Below are 23,474 nucleotides of genomic sequence, written 5' to 3'. Positions count from 1 at the left end.
GAGTTTTACACTTGTTTAGAATGAACAACAGAGATTAACAATAGAATAGTGTCCGTACAAAAGATATCTTCTTATAGCGGTATTATGTTATGGTATTATGTAACTTCGTTACGAAGATTTAAATGGGCTTTCTCTAGTATCAGCTTATCTGTATTCCAGCATAAAGTCGATTTTGTCATCGGACTATATGTAAAAAGGAGGTTTTTGACTGCCATCATCACATGGCATCTACCGCTGATCGATGATCATAACTATTTAGTTCGACAGCTTATCGTATGACCCTGTTTTAACCCCACGATGTCGAGCGTTTACCGAAATCGTTAAACAGGAACCCTAGGCGAAATTTTTAAGGCTGTCATAAAGCCTCCCCAGACCAAATATAAACTGATTTAGTTTCTTGTTAGTATACCTTTCCGAGGGTTACTTAGTGTATCATTTTACAAACAATTCAGGCCGGATAAATTGTAGTAGTAAACTGCATAGTAAAATCTATGCGACAACTCAAACGGAAGGAAACAAGTTTCGGATGTCACGAGATTGCAGTATATTCATTTAGCACGAGCCTCAAGGTGTAAGCGAGATTACCTATCGTAGATTGCCTTTTTGTCTACTTGCAGAACTTCTATTGATACCCATTCGATTTGCTCCTCAATTGGATAATTATTTGGATAATCTACAACCCGCCTCGTAAGTGAAGACGGTAATAGGCCACCAAGACGAACTGTAACTAATCTAACGTATCTTAGGCACTCAAAAGGACCTGGCCTATATTTACTTGCGGCTCGTACCCCGTGCGCATGTTTACACACTTTGTAGATTACACTTAGTAGGTGGTGGCAGGCTCATTGTAGATTGTTCTTATGTTTATAATAATAGAACCGTTCGTTATTGTCAGCCCTTGGCGAACACATCGGTGCTGTCCTCGAAACAGTGTCTCACTGTTCACCGGCAACGAAAGAAGCCTTAGTGTGCGCACTTTAGAGGAAAACTTCTCGCGGTTTTCTCGAAGCCAACTTAATGACGGGCCACAGAAGATCAAGAAAAACTCTTTCGAACCAGTCCGACCGACTTGCTATTGAAGCAGCTGGCCAAAAGCAGGCCATTGGATAGACAACGATTAGCTATTGTAAACCTAAAGGATAGATGACGAAACTATAGGTGTCCGCGTTGCTCAAAAGTCGAGGACTGTCAGGCGCACGTCGTCAAAAGAAGGAACTGGCGTGCGTTGTGTTATTTTAGAAGAGCGACAGATGAGGGTTGGTCAAGGACCGCTAAAGCCCCTAGTCCCTATGATACCTTATGAAGGGCAGTAGGTCATCATTGAACTATTAGAGAAGTGTACCAAACGTGTAGTAGGAAAGCTGCCCGTCGGGTCTATGGTGAAGGGCAGAACGACAGTCCTCACTGCACCCCTCAACGCTACTCCTGCAAAACTGCCTTGGCTCGCAGGAGAGGCTGGCCTCTCATCTGTCGCCAAAGTACAAATGACTGTTGGCCACCTTCAAAGCGACCAGAGCCACACTATGCTGGGCAGAACGGGGCCAGGACCAGCTTGAACCAGAGTCCCAGTTCAGCCGGGTAACTACAGCGACTGCTGGTTGTGCAGACTTTTGAAAACTTTTTTCCATTCCTCGGCCATCTGTGAGTACCTGCACCAGGCCGTAAGAAGCTATAAGTATGGCTGTTTTACTAATACTCCGGTTGCAGCAGAACCGTACAACCATGCCCACGGGTGAAACTAGACAAGAAGATTTGATCTACGTGTGAGCAAAAGTTTGACTTCTGCGAGCCCTGTCTCAGCAGGAACTGAAAGGAAAAAAGTCGTGCACACGTCGGAAGTGGATTCGCAGACTGAAGCAGCGGCTTGACGCAACGATGCTTCGAAAGTGGGCTACTCTTTACATAGGTATTGATGTATTGGAAAAAACTGGTAGACGGAGCGGCGATAAAAATTAAAGACGCTGGTGAAAATATTAGCGCCCGTAGGCGAAGAACATGTAGCTATAACGCCTAGAGTAATGTGAAGAGATTAATGGAAGGTTAAATAAATATAGGTGTGAAGAATTGTACAGTAGAAAGCCAGTGCACCGTCTTCTACTATTTGTAAGTGACTGTGGTTCATTGCTTTAAAGTTGAATACCCTTGTAGGATAGCAGATAGCGGTAAGAATGCACCTCGTTTGTAGCTTCAGCCTAGCTTGATCGAAACGAAAATGTCTCTTTATAATGTTTGTATATTATTATAGAAAGGCGGTATTTTATGTATCCAGGCCCGTCTGTAATGTTTTTACGGTGAATTACATATTTATACTTTTTTTTTTTCCTATTTATATTATTATTCTGTACTATTGAGATAAGTAGCGTTTTGATCGATTAACATGCTGCAAAATGATTCGAGTAAGCTTTCCAAGCATTCGTGAATCAGAATGGGATGCATTTTAGTTTATTTAATTCTAGAAAAAAATAACTATAACTTGTTATATATTTGGTACTAGAAAATAACTAAATAGGGAATAAGCCAAACGGTCCATTGTCACCGAATATAGGATACATAACCTAAATATGACGCTCCTTAATACAAGACAGGACATCTATAGTACTGCCTAAACGACCGTATCACTGTCTATTTCTCTCAGACAGAATAATAAATGAGAAGAAACTAAATTAATATAAACTTATCCGCGGATAAAATCAGGATAGATTTTTGCGCTTATAGCATTTGACCACGTAAGGCTCGCCCAACGGATTGACGTCGTGTCATCCTGCTAGGAACATGATTATGCAAATGAGATATTGCTCCACATTCATATATCTAGCATCAAGTGAAGTTCCTTACCGATGGCCTCGTTGTGAAAAACTACTGCGGTCTCTTGGCCACGTTCGTATTCTGTATCGGCTCGTTATGGGCATCTGGCACGAAGCAACCGATAGCAGACAATCTGCAGTACTCGCTGTTTTGGTCCTGCAGTATCTCCGGCACTAAAGGATGCCTTTACCAGTTATGGTCTTGTTAGTCAGTTAGTCTATGTTGACAGGGTTACTGCGGCGATACAGAGATTTTTTGAAATAGAACGGCTTAAACAGGCCAAAAAGTGCCTCTGCTTTCGTTGTATGCACACACAGCATGCCCAGCTATAGCGGAGTCGTAACACGAAAAAGCTACAATGCAACGACATCCATTGGAAATTCGTCGAATATACTATAGACAGGAATCGTGGTCATGCGTAGCCGTATATCCGAAATATATATCAGAAATAGCCGTATACCAGCGACAATAATCTGCCGAGTGGACGACGATATGAAAAGTAACGAAAACGCGAGACGTTGAGAGAAAAAAATACGTGAATTCGAATTCGTAAGTTTCTTAACTTTACGACGTCTATCGTTGATCAAAGCCAGTGACAATTCGAACAACGACGGACGAGCACTGCACAAACAGTCAAGCAATGGGAAATCAAATATAGATTTGTTAGAATGAAATTTTTTTTTAGAATGTTCTTTTATTATACCTGCAGTGTCGCTTCACTGGTTTCATGGCCCGTTAGCTAGTTGTTGAGCAGGGTTAACATGGTTTCTTTATGTGCGCCACTGTAGATTTTGACAATATGAAATGATATTAGTTTCGTTAGGTAGACCGGCTATATGTATTCGGCCGACCGATTTTGTATAGGACACATTTTTCGTGTGTAAATTAGGAGACAGGGTAAAAGAAGAAGGTATGTTTTTCCTTACGCTATTTCTATGGCAGCGTCTACATATGTATGTACGTATGTGTATAATATATAGCTTATTGCAAATAAATTGTGGCAGGTTTTCTGTTTATCCTAGCAGACTTCGTTTATCAGCTATATTTGGTACTCGAAAACGCCAGTTTTTTTTGGACGAAACCGCAAACTATCTTCTCCTCACTACGGCGCAGGCAGGAGGCTTCCCACAATGTTTCATGTTAGACAAGCACTCCTCTAAGGTAAGAAAATCCGTTACTTGCTTATCTGAAATCGACGATTAAGGTTGAGCGCGTCTGCTAAATAGGTAGGTGAAAGTTTGTACATGCCATAATAGAAAATCAGGAGTAACTTCGCATCTACTTTTTTATAAGGAAATTACGAATTGTTCACGGAGATTCCAGGTACAAGTTGTATGCGCCAACCAAAAAGATTTGATCGGCGTCATCGAAATGTGTCGTTTAGAATGATAGCGGAAGCCTTCAGGCAAGCACACGAGCACGAAGCAGAACGAGAATCAAACTACAGGCAATTAGGACGGGTCTGGCTGGCTGAAATAAGTACTTACGGCCGCCTTGCAGCCCAGGTCTAAGTCTATATACTAAATATATTTAGTGACCTTGTCAACTCGTTACACACTACCGATACTAAGGCTTTCAAAAGCGGCATAAGCGCGTTATGATTTAAAGTTGCGAATGGTTTAAGCCCCAAATTGGGAAAATCTCAAAATAAATGGTAGCTGCTTTAATTAAATGCGCCTGCAGGGATGTTTCCGTAGTCGTATGTAAAAATGTTTTAGCCCAATGTCTGTTTATATATAAAAGCTAAGCGATTTTGCGCCAGGTCATCACGACCATTTTACATCACTTTGACGCAAATCAATATTGGATCTGCTGTGACCCTCTAAGCTGCCTACAGTTAAACGGTTTTCTTTTTAAGAAAAGAAATCAATGCACTGACGCATTTAGCTGAGGCCAAATGGCACGTGGACACTTCGTATAAAATCGGACTCAACCGAAGGCTGAACTTAGTTCCGCTGAAACTATTACTGGTTAATACGTCCCCCTCCTCACACTTCACCTTCTGCAACCTCATTGAACAGTACTATGGTTAAATAAGTGCCTCGATGCCTACGGATCAATTGACCGTGGCCGCCTCACTATAATTAAAGTATTCTATGTAACTAAAGTCCCCGTGATAGCCCAGTGGGTAAGGTATTCACCCTAATATTAGGGATACGTTGCATTCTAGGTTCTAACGCGGGCATAGCATACCTCGTTTCGTGCTTGGGGGCAGCCGTGGCGATACCGTACGTAAAACTCGTCACGTGGAGAGACGTACCTCATCTATAAATGCTTGAAAGTCTCCATTTGTTAAAGAAAATCTACTTATATCACAGAATTCATTGAATTGTTTACTAATGTATTCAAGCAAAAATTTCTAAAATTTAAAACTAGATAACTAAAACAGCCGCAAAAACTGCTGCAGATTTATTATGATACGAATAAAGTTATTTTTGCTTTACGAAATAAGAAATTTTTGCTACATCATCTAGTACATTTAGCTAGCTAAGTGGACGAAGCAAAAAAGTACAGGATACAGAATTTTATCATTGTCACTTTTCTCACCCATTTTAACAGGAACCTTACAACCTCGCTGACAACCTTTCCGACAACACACGACTGAGCTGAGCCAGCCAGCCAGCCAGCCACCCAAAATTGTGCTGCAAACTAAAATACCTTAGCTACAAATTATTTAGGAAGCTATACGTACAATTGTTAGGAAACGCTAAATCCAGACCGAACAATTTGCTTCCTTATAGCAATTATCGGCGCGAAATCATACAACATACTTTTGCATCATATATGGCCATTAAACATAGATCCAAATGGCTGTTTTCCAGCACGGAGCAAAAAAACACGTACTCACGCCGAGATTCAAATTTAAACCATAAGACCGTAAGTACAATCGGAAAATACGTTATTAGCGCACAATGATGACGACGAGAACTTTGAAGTTAGGCACGTTGTTGAAAACGAACGTGTGTCGTTAACAATATAAGTTACTGGCTGGTGTCGAACAATTTCTGCTATTAGCTTGGTTCACTCAAGCAAATCGATTGATGGCCATTACGCTTTCGATTAACGGTGTTCAAGAACATCGCGCGTATTTTGCCCCCTTTTCTGCTTCGACAAACAACATCTTATACTCTTCGTTGTTATGTTAATTGAACTTCATAGGAAAATAATTTCGAGGCAGTGTTTCTCACGTGGGTTTGTTTGTATCGCCTGTGCGGTTTTTTCTTTACTTGTTACTTTAGTTGTGACATTTTCTTCAATGTCCGACGGCGCTAACAGGTTTTTGCTCTAGACCTGGCTGCCGATTTGAGATAAGCTCAACGACTCAATAATAACGCACAATTACCATTTGGCATCCTATTGACGCATATTGCCTTTGGAGAATTGGTGTTATGATATTGTATGTAAGTAAGATAACACATTTATTGCGTGAATTTCTCGTGTCTGCATTTCCTTCCTTAGTGTTAAGGCAAGCACCAGCGCCAGATATAAACCAAATTGAAGCCACGTAGTATTCAAGCGTAAATAAGTTTCCAGGACACAGTTTAGCTGTATGCACACGCACTCTCGTACGTAAGGCAGCAGGCTTATACGTGTTATAGCAGCGACGAATGACGCTATAGGAACGCGCATGGAAATTATTACGTTCATTATACGCATTGCATACGTGCATCAGTTCATGCACGTGTGATTACATAGCTACGCAATCGTGCAATAATTATAATAATGCTGCATCTCGAGCTCTTACAGCGTTGCACAGACGAACGGTCCCATCGCAGAGGCTTTGGGCCGTCGCCCGCAGTCCCGTCAATAAAAGTTCCTCTGCCGCTTCGGCTATTCAGCTTAAACACATCTATATATTTTATCCAATTATAAGATCAGACAGAGCGATCCATTCTGTTAGGTGGATAAAGTCAAGCTACTGGTGATATAAACTGAGTATACCCGCAAAAAGCTCACGTTTAATTAGGAGTGTAACACATTATAATTTGTATGCTTAATCATACTTGGTGGACGTGTGAAGCTATGCTTTGTTTAGAAAAAGGCATCTGCACTTTAGGGGCAGGCGAATGTGCGAGACTTGACGAGCGATGCACGTCTGTAAGTGGACGGCAATGCTGTCCTTTTTATTGCTCCGTGAACCTTTTTGAGAGGGGGAAAAGAGATTACGTTCTAAGAAGGAACAAACTCTTATAATTACACTTATTTCTAAGAAAGATCGTACGTACCTTACGGCCCGTGTACCAGTTTTAGAGCACCCAGCTTTCGATCCGTCGCACTAATCCCATGTATACGTACATAAGATGCGTATCGCTTTACATTAGTTACCAGTGTAAGCTCCTAATACAATTTGTTCGAAATAACAAAAAAAAAGCGAACACGATTTAGCAATTTTCCAAAGGAAAATAGCCACCAATCGTCTGAACGCCTGAAAATTGCCCTTTGTTAATGGATCGCGCTAGAGGCTATGCGAACCTATTAGCCGGCAGCGTGACACAATATCCGTGTCGTGGCAACTTCCACGTCGACTTTGTGGGGCGGAAAGTAAATCAGTACTTGCACCATCTTCACAGTGTACTTGATTGCAGTCTATCTAATGAACAATCGAGCCAACGAATATATTAGCTATCCTCTAACTATTTCCGAAGCTAGCAATTCACTAGTGATGCGCAAAAGGCGGACGGCAAGGTACGGTCGAAGAATGGAGTCTCGTGGCCCTCTATATATAAAAAATTAGCGAACTTTCTTTCCGTGCTCATTGGGGAGATTTTACTGAAAACAAAAAAATGCTAATGACAATATTGCTATGCGATAATGGCTCCGTAATGGAAGCATGCACTATCAGAACTAAAAACTTACCTTCTTACTAGATATATCTTCTCTCTCTCAGCAGAAAAAATAAAACAGAAATAGAATCTTATGACTGTTAAAGAACTATGGAAACCATGGGCAGCGTATGCTGCCGACTGGAGCAAACGCGACTGGTGTTCAGCGGTCGACGTACAAAATGCCCACGAGGCACTTGAAGACGCCTCTAAGCGTCCCTATTTCGACAGCAGGCATTGTGTATGATGTAAAGCAGAGTGCTGAATAGCCCGTATGTTTGGGTATATGTGTTATTATTGATTCTAAAGCAGCAGTAACATGAGTCCATCAATAATATTAGCTTACAGTTTTTCCCCTACAGGTGTTATAGAGTAACTAAGCTAATTGAAGAAATTTTTCGAAGCAATTAAAAGACGGCAATGTCGAAAACCGGCTACAAGAGACCTTTTCGTCTCATCTTGATCAAGTTTTAACTTTATGTTAACAATATAATCTGTATGGGCCGTAAGCATTGAAACGAAACAGTTTGCCCTGGTGCGCTGCGCAGGTGACACAGGCTAGTTGTGTTTCTATGGATTAACCTTACCTATGGATTAATGGTGGAACCTTTGACCAAACAAGCGTGATGAAAAATGGGGCATTTGAAAATCATCAAGGATCCATTCGAATCTACTCCTAGCACGTTAACACGTTTCCCAGAAATGTCCAGGTGACAAAAAGTTCATTGGCCATTTTTCATTGCCGGCTAGAGCTTATATAACTGCACGCGACTATATTTCTTCGAAGATTTCCAAAAATGCTTTTGTTTGGCTATGCAGAAGCGGATATGTATAGGGATCGGCATACGTCCATATGATATGGATAGATGGGGACAACTGCGCTCTCATTGGCTCAGATCGACATTGCCCTACAGTGCAGAACATTCTTGACCAAAATCGCGACCGTCATTTGGCAATTCGATGGTTGGTACTTGAGGCGTCCATCGGAATTATAGGTCCTGAAAAGAAGGCTGCATGTCAATGCGCTGATCACAGACGTTGCGATGAAGATGCCCAGACATTACGCTCGGGTAAATAGTCACCGATTGTTGTCTAGGTAATATGCATGTTTAAGTAGCTGATTATGATAATGGTGATCATTTTTTCAGTGGGTAACGTTGTAAACAAGATGGTGTGCATCTTTAGAAGCGTTTACGTTTCGAACCATAGCGCCGAGCAATAATAATGACCACTTTGACCCGTAACTAGGCTCAGTAGGAGCAAACAAGAGAGCCCGCAGTGGTGAACAAGGCTTAATACGCGTGACGTTGAAGACTGTGTCCAATATAAGGCTCATAGAGACGTGCTTGGTCTGATGAGACGCTTATATTAAATATTATAAGGCGGCTCGCTTCGTGTACTACACACATAGTCAATATTCTGGGAGTTCTCATAAATTCGCTTTGGAACGTAACAGGCATTGTTCCGCCTCCAATTCAGCCACTGACGGTCGTTTTCATGTAAAGCCCCTCTGCAACGCCTTATTTCGTTGGCTTTCCTTGCTTTAAGTATAATACCATATTCAATGAGAATTTCTAAAAGATGTGTATCATAAAGTATTATCGTTGTACCAAAAACGTAGCGGCAGAGAACGCAAGAAGGCCGTTCTCCGCTATGTAAGGGAAGTTACCACAATGAAAGTCAAAACTTATGCAGACAGACTAAAAAGTGTTCCTGACCCCAGTCGACCATGACTGTACTTTCTACACGAAATCAAGAATATACAAATTATACGTGTGTACCTTTAACGCGGTACCTTGTACAGTTAAGCCTCTGGCCGAAGGAGACAGGGGATCGCTGTTCTAAGATTTGCCATCGATACATACTATACAACCTGAGTGAATAAAAGTACATACTGTAAAATACTAACGGAGTCTGCCCACCCACTTTTTGCTGTGTGATCAATCCTTATGCTGTTTTTAATTGATCACGTATTTCGGAAACAACGGGTTCAACTGCATTATTATGGACATGAGTAACATGGTCATTTTGTCACATCCTTACGTATATTTATAAACAGCAACTGGCCTTCAAGTAAGCCAACGAGATCAGACCAAATAGCCGTTGCTATCGAAGGATTTCACTTAAATAAATTTCTATAAAGAGGGCAGTTGTGCGCGGATGTATTGGAGAGACAGTGTTGTCGTATGGTATATGAGAAAATCAGTACCAATAACGAACATCGCCTCGGTATCCTGCATCTCTCAGCGTTATAAATAATAAAAGGTAATAGCTTCGAGCGTTACTAAGTTGTCTATCCCGTGAAATAATGAGCACGTTTAAGTATAGTGATAAAACGGTAGTAATAAAAATCATCATCTGTTTTATTTTTTTGCGTAGAAGTAATTATCAGCATACGTATTCCCGTCTACGTTTCACTTGGAGGTCTATTTTTACTATGTGACGAGCAGACTACTGACAGATTTTGGAGAGAAGAGTTTAATAGCATATTGATATGAACGTGGATAAGCAATCATCATGCTTCCATTCGAGCTTACCTGGAAGAAAGATTCTTCCGTCGACGGTATTGCGCCGGCCGAACGATTGTGACTATTATAAATGCCTGATTCCGTTCTCAAGGTCGTCGAAGTACAACAACCGATAGGGCGCGGATTACTCGAGAATGACTCAATCTTGAGATACGAACCATAATTGTATGTAAATTAGAGTTTGTGCTATTTCTTTTTTTATCTATGTATGCACTCATTACCTACAGAATGTCTGATCTCCTTAATGGAGTTCGCAGTGCAATTGCAGAATATGGCTGCAGAGATAACATTTATTGTTCATCGTCGGCGTCTACTCTGGGCCTGTTTTCCCTGAATTACCATTATGCAGCAGTACACCTTGTGTAACGCCAACACTCGCAATCTGAAGTCACCGACTGGTCCTCGGAATCAATCTTATAGAAAAGTAGGCATGGAGTTTCTAACTGGTGATCGAAGCTCCTTCTTTACCTTAAACATAATGATCGCCCCGTCCACAGCGAAATCGATATATAAAAAAAAACTAGAATTTACATTAAAACGTAAAAGCGGGTATCTTTCGAACGAATGGGCACTTTTTATTACTAAAGACTGACACCAAAAGTTCGAGCCACGAAAAAACCACAGGGAAAAATAATTCAACTACAGCCTTAACCTTTGTCTCCGTTCAAATACAACGAGCGAACGGTATGAAAGTACGTGCCGCCACACCTTCATGGCTATCCATAACGTTAACGACAACACTGCCTAAATCGTTGATCATTCCCTTACAAAATGCGTTCATTCGCATGACCTACTGCAGCCATAAAATTGAACGCAGGATTTTGACAATAGCCTTGGCGCCCTTGTCGCTTTCCTTACGCCATCCTGGCTACCTTGACAGCGCCAAAAACGAGCGGTTACTGCGTGGTAGGTACTAGCCACGATGAAGGCATTTTATCAGTGACCAGCACAAAATCTGTACATCCTTTGTCTGATAAAGGGCCAACTGCGTCCTGCTCCTGGTAGATTCCTGTTAAATAAGAGCTAACGACAGTTCAGCTTTCAGACGCATTGCGAATACTCAACGGCAGCAAGGAAATTAAGCGGGAACGACGATCCAGCCGAAATCAAGTCCCAGAAATAGAATAACTGCTATTTAATGTCGTCAAGCGATGACTATTTCAATCGGTTAACACGTGAAGGTGCCATACAATTTTCAGTGAGATTCTCCTATACAACTAAAGGCCAATTAACACAAACGAAAATAGCTTTCGTCCTCATCATTTGGTGCCGTATTGTAAGGTGACAGTTATGATGGTTATTCCCAGCCTTTATGGCTATCATTTCACTAACCCATGTCAGCGAAATCCATAAGTGGTGCTATTTTTTTTTCATTTTGATTTTACATGTGCACATGTTTACCCCATGTCACATGAAGGGAGCTTAAATTTTTGATAATTTTGATTAATGTACGTCTTCTACTATTCTCGTTGCCCTTGAGAATTTTCCTAATCATTTTGGTAAAATTCATGGTGTAAACACTTGAAAAATTGGCTAGAAGTACCGTGCTAATCAGACTGTCCCCAAAAAAACCCAATTCTACATTTCATGGGCCTTTTTGCAGAAAAACAAAATAGCTAACCGAGCTTTGAAGTCCTCACTTTGAGAATTTTGCCGTATCGAAAATACCAAAATAACTTGCGGTTTTATTATTATTCTATAATATGCTAATAAAGTAAGCTAAATAATTAAAAATATTTTATATATTGGTCATACTGTTATATATTACAGCGTAAGAGTTTTACAAACGATGTGAGCGCTCAAAAGATCATCACTCCTTAATCATCTCGCCTGGCAAGCAACATTGCTAATATAAACTTTTAACAAAGTTTTGTCGTCCAAAGATGGTGTTTCTTCACCCTTCAATCGACGTGTGTCTCTTATGTGGAACGTAGAACAAGGATTCGGACTACGGCGAAGACCAGCCGTTGGGTAGCACTAGTAGTAAATGCTATAAATGCTCTCGCTCGTAAAATAGGAAGGGAATTCCGCTAGCCTTTACGGCATCTTAAGTCTTCGCATCGGAAACGGCCACAGCCGAGTACCCGTTCCTCAACGCCGATAATACTATTCGCGTACAGTGTCTGTGTATACAGGGACTGTTATTAGGCCTTGTTACAGCAGTCCAACCGACCAAATGCGGAATAGAACGTTGCGGAGATGGAGGTTAGTCTTTTACGCCAATAGATGTTTTATGATGAAGCCTTTACCAACCTGAAATAAAGCATTGAATTGAACAGGTTCAGGAGTCTTAAAGACATTTGGCAAGAAATTAATGACGCGGCTACAGTTGCGACAGCTTCCGACGAGCGCTGGAGTGTCGCCTACCCGAAACTATAAAAGCACTAAGAGTTCGCTCAAGAATAGTTATATAGAACCAAAAGTGCCCCTAGCTATGGTATATTGTATGTAGGCATTCAGCTGGTCAAAGCAACCTTTATTAGCAATCCATATTGTGCTAGCGTATGCCTCATGACTCCACGAATAGAACAGGCGTTTGTTTTGAGAAAACTCAGTATTGCTCATTCTGGGTAATTAATATGGACTTAGGATGAACATTGACGACCATTCATGTTCATGGAAAAGTAGCTTTTTTATGCATTAAGAGAAGATAGCGGTGACGATATATTATACCACTATAATGATGAGTTCGTAGTATCTTTGCAGCTTATTCTCCAGGTGGTTCCTGAGAATATACACAATTTAATGGATCCATGCAATGATTCCTGACATCTCAGCTCGGCCACAACTGATTGGACCGGTTACATTCTCTATTTCGTCAAGGTAGATCCGTTTTCGCTTATCGAATGGATTCCTTTTTCACGTACTTGAATTTGTTCCCTACGGTATATTCCTATCACAAATGATACAATATTGATTACTGCTAGTATCTGCAATATTACCACACGTTTGTGTTCTTCCATTGCGCTATGCACATTCATTGTTAACTATTATACGAGCAGCCAAAAGGGAAGTCGTCGTTGCTTCATTGATTCGTTGCGGCACAAAGGACGTCAGTACTGCCATGATACGGCCTCGGCCGTTCTGCCTTTCCATCTTTCTATTATAAGGGGCCCAACGAGTAGATATGACAGGAGACCTCCTCATTAGCGGTGGAGTTCGAGGTTGAAGGCAGCTATTGCATGGTGTCTGCCTCCTGAAGTTGCATTGACAACCTCAGGAAAAAGATTGAAGGGGAACCAGATCGGGCCGCTACATGCATTGTAGTAAGTCCAAGGTAACGTTCGACGAGAGCTATTCGGAACCTGACGCTACTGAGTTGTCATCGTTAGCGAAGTCCGCTAGTACCGCTGTATACTGGAAAGCAGGGGGGAAAGAATCCCCCCAACAACGCTCCATTACCTAGATACGAAGTTAGATGAGCTAGTATGCTCAGCGTAGAAGTGTAGTGGTTTGAGGATATACGTGTTTTGGGCAGGTTGACTGCATTCATAGATGTGGAGAAATATGTGGAAGACGGGAGAGCGTTGAAGGTTCTTGTGGTCGGAGAGTGGGGGGTGTGTTGCGTGGGGCATTCATTCAACAGACAGAGTGTCTACCACGAATGTCTGTATCTCCCCGTAGACGTGGCTACGACGCCGTTGTCATTCAAGACGAGTGTGTCCGCAAGATGGCAATATGAGAAAAGCAGGAAATTGCTTGTTTGCTTGGCTGGCTGTTTTGTATAAAGCTGGCGTAAGGATCTCACGGCCTGCTACTTCCATCCTTTAGTAGATCTAGAAAATATCCTACTCTGCAATGAAAGGTCTTGCGGTAATTAGAATACTCATAAAGGTTATTGATAAATATATAACCCAAGTAAATATATGAATAGTAAAAAAAAAACGATAAATCACAAGCTGCATCAGTACTTGAATAACTGTGGAATTGTATCTCAGCAAAAACTAGAAAATGTTTATTATGAATAATTCTCTACATGATCCAAATTGCTTTTGAACACGCTCGAATCCATCTGCTATTCATTTTCTAGTAGCTCTCTAGGATCACTCGCGGCCTCTAGCACATTTACTTCATAATACAGCGAAGCGCATAGCCCCTCAGTAATTACAGGGACCCGCGCTTCGACCGAAATAAACAGAGCCATAAAGAAATAACGCAGTTGATGCCTTTAGGCTATAACGCATCATTTTTATATATGTTCACTCATCCCAAAAAACCGCAGTGAGCGAGTTTCAGCTTCCTCCAAGGACAATTTGTCTATTTGTGACTATGGCTCCTGCTACCTATAAGGATATCCCTTTACGGATTAGTCCTGCCATCTTTAAGCGCTTAGCTTGGCGGCAGGTGCTTTTAATCAGACAATTGCATTAGGAGTCCGTAAGTAGACAACGTGATAGTCAGGGTCTTCACGACTTTGTCTGAAACCCCTCCTTCAATACGAGTATCACTATACACAGTCAATTCTGCTCCTTAATAAAATAGGACAAATATGAAAATTAGGCCCATTGAAAGATCCCAGATGGCGCAGTTTTTATGGTGTTTCTATTCGCTCGTCCTTTCTATTGGGCCTTCAGAAATAAATGAAGATTTGCTTTCAGTCGACTAGCTCAGGGTGCTGGGGAATACGTCTGATTCAAGGCAATACGTTGCAGTGATACATTCATTTTGGCGCGTGCGACCTGATAAAGTCTGATCGGTCGCTTTGTTGATAACGGATTGGACAACACTAGGAAAGCCACTGCATTAGATATCTTTGCTACCACGACGTTGGCGTTTCAGATTCTTCAACCAAGAACAATTGAGGTCTGTCTCAGAAGAGTATCATTTCTCCTACTTATGCATCTATTATAACCACCATTCGTTGCGGCCACAATTGGACGTGAAAAAAATTTACTAGTCTTAGTCAAAATGTTTCTTTAGTCCGTTATAAACGTTTTTAACAGTAATCATGATAAGCTACACTGATAATGCATAAACTCGCTGCAGTATCGCATAAATATGCTATATACAAAGTGATTAAACGTAATCAAAGTTTAAGCTTATAGCAAGCCAAATATGTAAAATGTTAAAACGGTTAAAATATCCAAAAAAGTACCTAGTCTAAAACCTATTGAGGCTCGTTTTTAACCTTTTTTTTAGATGCATGAAAACTGGCAATCCATATGCACAATCGCTTTCGGGCAAAAACGAAGTTTCCAATTTTGGTGGTAGGTTCGTCCAGCCCAAAGAGATTAGCTAACACGCCATTCTCGCTCAAATCCCGAAAACGATACATTGTTTTCTGCCATGATGAGTTTGTTGTTTTATTTTAGAAAAAAAGAAACACGTACCCCTTAGTATCGAAAATGACGTATAAACACATGCCCGTCATGTCAAACAGCCCGCCAAAGGTTGTCCCCATTTAAGCACCACACTTTGCATATATATATATTTTCGTGGTAAGTTGCGAAATATCTTTTATGTATTTACTATTAATAGCAACACATGTTGCCACTACTCAAAACAGATTATGCACACATATGTGACGAGATGTATATATTGCCATATTACTGCGTCCTTATGGGTTTTCGCGTAAGGTACCTACTCCGTTTTCAAATTGGTCACTTTCTGTAGAATCTAGCGGCTGCACCTAGCTCACGTAAGCTAGATTTAAGGGAAGACCTATTATGCATTGTGCGCTGTCCTCAAGGAAGGAGGATGGCAAGCTCAAGAGCAAGAGCAGCAGAAGTAAAACAAGTTGCAACAAATAATACTATTTCTCTGCCTAATCTTGATGGTCAGTCACCCAGTCACTAATTCATCTTGCGATATAAGCCCGACTTTCACGACTTTAATTTCCTCTTCACCGATCTCTTTTTGCGTTGTCAAAAGCTTCTTGGTCTCCTTGCGCTAGTCTTCAATGCATCTTGCAGGGTCGCCGCTATTGTCCACGATGCCACATTTGTTTCGAGGTCGCTTGACGATCTGTTCGTCTTTTTCTATTCCCGTCGTTCCTTTCCAAGCTATTTCTCCAATCATTCCTCCAATTGTGGTCCGTCCCGCAGCTTTCCGTAATCGTTTGCTCGGCTGTGGTCCCTTATTGATGTTCCTTGTCAGTGTTATCCGAGCGCGCCTCCATCGCCGGCTATGTGTCGTTGAGTTACCGCTGGTGCATGGTCACCACCGTAGGATTAGCGTTAACAACTGCAGTGACAGTGGTCGTATCGTAATTGAATTACGGGATAGTTGTTGACCCAGATGGGGAAATGTGTGGCCAAACGATGAGTTCTAGTAGTAACAATAGTCGTTGGCTCTCGTCTCGCACCCAAGCAGCAAACAGCCATCACAGGCTAAGGCCCACGCCATAGATCTCTGGGTAAGAAACAAAGAGACACCACTTATCTTCCAGTTGACCGACCAACATGCACCGGCTATCGCCTTGTGTAGTTCGCCATGTTTTTGGTTCTGGCCTATGGTCTTGTTTATCTCTAATGCAAAACGGTTGATGGTTTCCTCCTTGAGTCAAGAAAGAAGGTCAGACATTTGTACCCTCGTTTTCTTCTTCTCTCTTTCTCATTCTTCCTTTTTGTTTCTCTTTTCTCTATCACACTCGAACAAGCAATTCAAAAATTGCCTAGCAATGTTTAATACTATCCAACCTGCATTCATGAGCAACCGCAAATACCACCTTGAAAGTTCACTGCTGTTCGTTGTGGAAGATTTATATACCCGACGCAAGCTCATTCTCCGATCCAGTCTGTCGAAGTGTTCAGCAGAGACACGGCGATGAATCATCGATCTGTTTGCTAGAAGTTGATAGTGGCTAAACCGCTATAGAGAGCTAACACTCGGATAGAGAGAGGACAGTTCAAGCCCCGTTGGTGACCAGTGGAGGCCGAAGATCCTTCTTCAGCTCGTAGCCTGTTGTCATATATCGGTTTGGTAGATTTGATTACGGCGAATAAAACACTTATTTTCGATCTTCACTTGGTTTCTATTTTCTTTGATGATCATGAGCTATTTGATTATGCTGTCAAATGGTATTTTTAGCTCCGTGGGATGAAATAGTGCCCTTGGCAATAGCTATGGCAGCCGTGTATGATGGCTCATATAAACGACCAGGACGAGTGTATGTATATGCCTGTATTAGGATCAAATCAAATCAAATCGAACCTATTGCCGCTACGAAACTGTGGAGCAAAAAAAACACATCCATAGGGTTCCGACTCAGAACCTCAGTGTTCTAGTAGAATTTCAATGAACTTTTTAATCTTGATTCAGCTTGAAGCTGGGTGGAAAAAAATTAATATGTAATTGGTGGAAATTCCTTGTTGAAAAACAGATTTCTAACTTGGGCTTTACTATCCGACGCCCTATGCTCAATTTATGTAAAGCGAAGGAATTTGTTACTAAAGAGAGGTAGAACGCTATCCAGTGATAAGGATTTTTGCACAACAAAAAAAGAGTCGGGTTTACTCAGATGGTGTACATATCTATGGCACTTGTAATGAGGAGCGAGACTTTTGATAAAGGGTAAAGGTCAATTTTTGAATCTTGTACACTAAAGTTCAACATTTTCTAGTGCAACCTATTTAGCATGAGCTCAATTCGCAGAAGTGTCTGCGTATCCGATAGCAGCATCTAGCAATTAATTATACAGAGTGCGTTGCGTATTACGCGGAGGCTATCTGAGATTTCTATTCTGGTGTTTCTCTTATATCAACAATTTTTGACAACCCATTACCTTGCGGACTAGAATTTTATATCGACAATCACCTATTTGAACTCAAGTTAGACACCAGCACATTCTAGTCGCGCCCCGTCTTCTACTGTATTTAATGCATGAACATAAATACGAAATTCCCGTACTTTATTCTCAATCATTTGCTGACTTACGGCGGCATTCGCTCGCAGCACAAATGCGACAGGCCTAGTCAATCACCAACAGCATCCTGGCGCTACTCTTTTTTTTGGTTTTCATTGATGTCCATTACATTTATTGTGACACTAAAGTCTTGCTAGCTCACTGATGTCCGTTCGTCGTGAATTCTGGGTTAATATATTTATAAGTGCCCACAAGGCTGTCGTTCCCAAAACACTATCCGGTTCTGGGGTAGTTTCAACCGCGTTAGAACGGCTTGGTTGTGGCACTTTAGCGGCCATAACAGCCGCTGTACTGGTTGTTATTAGAATAGAATCGCACCGGCTGAGCGCGCGGCTCCCTCGTCCCTCATCGCTTCAAGGAGAGAGTGTTTTAATTACAGTTGTGAGTTGTTATTTCCGCTGTTACCGGCTGACTGGCAGAAACAACAGTGAGAGAAATGTGTGCACCTATGTCATTTCGACCCGAGCTCTTTCCTCGCCTCTAAGTACGCTGTCCTGCCGCTGTGTTCCCCATTATGATTAGTCAATGGCCATAGCCTTTGTGGCTACGGAGCACATGTGGCGGGGCTGCTCTGCCCGGTCTCAGATACAACGTCGTTAGATAGGAAAGCTCGCTGGACAAGACTAGGATTTAGGGGGGTAAGCGACTTCAGCATCCGTACACGGCCTACCTAGGTACAATGGAACAGAGAGGGGAGGTGCCGGTGCATTTATGTACTGCCGTGTAATGCGTTTAAATCGCTCACAACAGTAAGTCCGGATCTGTACGGCAGAGCAAGCCTTCTCGCTGCATTCGTTCGGTCTATGCAAGGAGTAACTAGCTGGATGTGTTTCTCACTTCATTGGACTACGACCATTCATAGAACATGGTGTGCTTTCAAAGCTACTCGCTGGCACAACTGAGCCGGTCAGTTTAAATCCGCTGTCTAGGAGTTTCAACATGTAACAAGAATCTTCAATACAGCTGTGGCCTTTTGTGCAGTTCAAAGAGGTGATTAAGGCAATGGTCAGATTTGAGCGGCAATCTTAATGGAAATACGTGGGCGGACAACAAGAACACAAGCGTATATGCAACAGTGGGGCCCTTAGCGGTCCTGTACAGAGGCACGAACCTGCTGCTCTTACTGTTGCTGCTCCTATCTTCAGCCTTTAACATCATGCATCAACTACCACGACTGATGCCGGTGATGGTTTTGGCCACACAAAGGTGGTCGTAGCGGCTGTGGCGAATAAATGAGCGTCAGAGTGTGGCTCACGTACCGTGCGTATATCACGCAACGTATCCTTAACCACATATCTTAATAGTATTAATAGCGTGGCTTTTATAATGGTGCGCAGTCCGCTTTTGGAGGGATATGGAAAAAATGTGCCCCATCTTTGACTGCCAAACTTTATCGGGCATGTATATTGCATAGACGCTTAATAATGTTACTGGGAAGAACTGGATTGTTTGCGGCAATAGGTTCCTAAGTTCGTAGATTTTGGTAGTTGTGATTTGATCTGATAGAGATTACATCCTTTTCCACGTCTTACAGGAAGATAGAGGGTCATCCACCATTATCACAATGATGCTTATCATTCTAATCATACAAAGCGTTTATAAAAGGCGCGCAGTCCTCTTGGATTGATTTTCTTCTTCCCTGCTGATTCCACACGTTACAATATAATTCTACTGATTCTTTCACGGACCTTGTCAAAAACAAATAAAGACTACTTTATCGCTGCAGTAAAGCTTCTACTCCTACCTCTATAACCTCGCTTATATAGTAAAAATCGCCCTTTACTAACCCTTGTTTCGTCCACCTGCCTTTCTTCGCCAGCGAGACCCTTTTTTATTCTGTTACTTCGCTCCATATTTCCTACCACACAGAACCATAGTCGCACATGTGCTATTCGCAACGTCTAGTACACGAGATTTTCCTTCGTAGTATTTTTGGCTACCCTTTTTTTCGACGGTTTCTCTCAGTTCTTCCTTTACTCTTCGGTACGACTCTTGGCAACCGTGGTGACGGTGGTAGCATTACTGTATTAACGCCTCAGTCGTGTCCGCCCCAGCCCGTTGTGCTGTGTCATTGTCGAGGCCACTGGCTTTGCGGTAAAGCTGCGATGACAGGAAACGGAAACGTTAAAGGAAGCGCACATGGAGAAGACGAAAGAGAAGACGTTTTTCTTCTTGGCACGAACGAAGCAACCGGGAGGACCGAGTTGTAGAATGACGACATAAAGGGAACGAACCAAGCGACGAGCAAAACTAGCAGCAGCAACAGCAGAAGGCCGCATTAGTGTTACAAGCAGGAAGAATCCTACTAGAGGAATGGAGATACCACGAAGAATATAGTGATAAAGAGAAAAAAACAAGTAAAAAGGAGGAGAGAGAAGCTGGTACTGAGCGGAGGTCGGGAAGGTAGACCGATGCGATTGTTGTGTCCTTGTTCTGCCATTGCTGCTTCTACTGCCACTACTGTTGTTGTTGCTGCAGGTAATTGAATTCGGACCTGAATTTCGCACCCCTGAATTCCCGGGTGTCGACGAATCTCTTACCTGTCCTGCTAACACTATCACCCTGCAGACCCAGAGCGCAGCAAGCATCCAGCGGCAAACTAGGCGCCATCTTACCGTAGTCTGGACTGTATCTGTGTGAAGTTCAGCATCATAGCAAAGGATAGCGAAACGTAGACCATTGTCGACTACAGCGTTTACACCGTCCCCAAGTCTCAGTTGCATTCTCATCCATCACGTTACCGCACGTCAGCGCCCTATTCTAGGACGCTAGGTGGCTGACTGACTGACCGGTTAAGTTCGGCCTTCTGCAGCACTCAACCTCCCCACCTGCAACACACTTGCCAGTTCGCTGCGTTGAGCCAATGACGAGCACTAGTCCTGACCGAGGACGCCTGAGATACGACGTCTTTGCCGCCCTGCTTTCCCGCGTTATCTATGTCTTTTCTTCGCTTTGTTCTTTCTGGCTTCCCTCCTTTAATGTCCTGATGTCCCTACTCATACCGAGAACACTCTTCGTCGATTTTCTCGTACCCCCAGAAAACTCCCCAGCCGAACCATATCTGAACTTCAGCAGACGGGCTTCATTTTTCTACCTTTTTTTTTTGTTTTTGGGTTCGTTGCAGTTCCACGAAAACTGGTAGACGGTAACAGCTGTGTAGATGAATATGTATGTTACAGCTGGCTGGCACAACGAATGTCCCTGTAAGGTGCATGTATAAGCGCGGAATGCATAGCGTGTTAGGTAATAACGCTTTGCTATGATCACAGACAGTAATCATAGCCTAATATTGATAATGTTGCTGAAGAAGCGGAGTGTAGTATGAAGTTTATGATCCTTAGATCCGTCGCACATGTTCTGAAGAAGGCAGGAGAGACAAAAATATTCAATGAGGTAGCTTATATAGGATTAGCAAAAGTCCCTTATTATTATAGTGCATTTATTTTTACGGCGAAGAAGCTAGGTGTACGATTTATGGTAAAGACGGGCACCCGACAGGGCTACTGAAGTTTCAGCTCTATTGGCAGAGTTGAACGCTCTTCGTAGCAACCCTTCATATCTTTTTTTCTCAGTAAATGTCTCGGCACCGACTTTTGTTATAGAATCATTCACAAAAATATGTACGGCGTCAATTCCGCACTATTGCATGTATTATGTACGGCTTTTCAATTAAATTTATTTGTTTCATTTGCTCATCATCATCATGAGGAAGCTGGCTTTCCATCGCGCGCTTTGTCGAAGTCATCCACCTGTGTTCCTTATCATCCCATTGTAATTTGTCGTATCTTGTAATCCCTTAAATAGATTCTAAAATTTAGCAAACAACAAGTAACTAGTATTTGCACATAGACATGCTTATATGTAAAGCAAATACTCCATCGTGCACTCCTACGTGTCGCGTTCTACCACTTCTGAAGCCGACATAGATGAATCACCCGCCCTGGGATGCGTGTGTGGTAATAACATATAGAACTAGATAGCGTGTCTAGCCAACACAACACGCATCAGTTGTCTGGATAGTACCGACGGCGAAACTAACGTCGTCGTGTATGTCTCATCACGAGTACCTACATGGGGTACCAGACATTTGCTGGAGGTGCCAGTAGAAACAGTCTGCGGCGTGATGAGTGTTCCCAGTGAGAGGGTCGTCGTTTGTTTTCGAAGTTAAGGGATCTAAACATCCGTAATTTTCGTATTTGCCTTTCGGATTTTGCCGCGCTTTCATCGAGCGTGCCAATAAACTGAGTGGCGCTCATCTATACATCTCACCATTGCTCCGAATTGACGTATCGCGCGATTGAGCAAGCAGCAAGTATCGTCTAGAAAAAAGTAATACATTAAGGAAAATGGCTGGTAATATCTTATACATCGTCTAAGGAAATTTCGTTTTGTGGATGTAATACATTAAAAAAATTTTGCCAGTTAGAAAAAGATATTCCTCGCGTGTCGTTTCCACCATCTATCGCATGCTGTACGAGGTTTAAGTAGGATTTAAAAGTGTGACACTTCGGAAAATCTAAGTAAGTAAGAAAGTACCGCGAACAATATCACAGTGAAATAGCTGGCAAACGAAAACTTCTAACCCTTCAAATGCATATATAATAGCTTCAGTGTCTGCTAAACTGAGTACGCCTAAACGGAGCTGATCAGTGAACCATCCTATAACTTTATGGAGGCAGAAACATTTTGCAGCTTCTTGGCTGTTTAACGATCCCGTCCTTTCAAACAAGATAGGTCGAATTAGAAATAAAGTAATTTGTTGAAACAAAAAATAAATTTCAATATAAAATAAGCGATCATTACGAATTACAGTACGAAAATAAGAACTGAGCAACAAGGATATATATTTAAAACGAAGTTTAAACGTATCTCTTATCAAAAAACATCATTAATCCAAAATTATTTAATGCCTTATTTTGCTATACACAAATACAAAAGAGTTACCTAGTTATGAATTTCAATTCTATTTTTTGCTTACTTGTTCGTAGTCCCAACTGTAGGCAAAACCCAAAAAGCGATTGCTAGTTCTGGGGGCTTCCATCCTTCTGCTGTCAAACATTGGGCAAACACTTCCAACAATGAGTATAATCATCCCGCGACTTAAAGCAGTGATAACCTTCATAAACTATTCAAGAAAAGGGACACTTTGAAATTCAATGTTTGCAACTATCAAAGTTGGAAAAAGTCGGATAAAGAAAGAGATGGAAAGATAGGCGCTGCAAAGGTTCCTGAGTTATCAACAAGGAATGACGTTTATGGCTCATACGCACCGGGTGAAGCTTTCTTATTAGAACGGATTGTGATAAACATTTAGTCTGAGGCTGAGTATGAAAACCAAAAGAAGTTTCTACGAAAAATATTGCCTCGTTCTCTCTGTAACGCTATAAAAACCACGAAAAGATCTTTTAAAGCTTGTTCTTGTACAAAGCTGCGAACTCCAGCGTCCAACATTCA

General features: G+C 41.9%; 1 long non-coding RNA gene across 1 annotated transcript; it reads right to left on the bottom strand.

Annotated features, from left to right (window-relative positions):
• Nucleotides 1-21,223: 21,223 nt before the first annotated feature.
• Nucleotides 21,224-23,086, bottom strand: LOC147751818 (uncharacterized). Its single transcript, XR_015315831.1, has 3 exons — nucleotides 22,999-23,086; nucleotides 22,092-22,339; nucleotides 21,224-21,815 (listed from the first exon to the last, which is right to left on the bottom strand). It is a non-coding gene; the product is annotated as an uncharacterized LOC147751818 (long non-coding RNA).
• Nucleotides 23,087-23,474: the final 388 nt, after the last annotated feature.

The sequence above is a fragment of the Varroa jacobsoni genome, unplaced genomic scaffold (genome assembly GCF_002532875.2).
Source record: "Varroa jacobsoni isolate VJ856 unplaced genomic scaffold, vjacob_1.0 contig03181, whole genome shotgun sequence".
Classification (NCBI taxonomy): domain Eukaryota; kingdom Metazoa; phylum Arthropoda; class Arachnida; order Mesostigmata; family Varroidae; genus Varroa; species Varroa jacobsoni.
The sequence above is the reverse complement of the archived record's forward strand: the minus strand, read 5'-3'. Positions and strand labels throughout refer to the sequence as shown.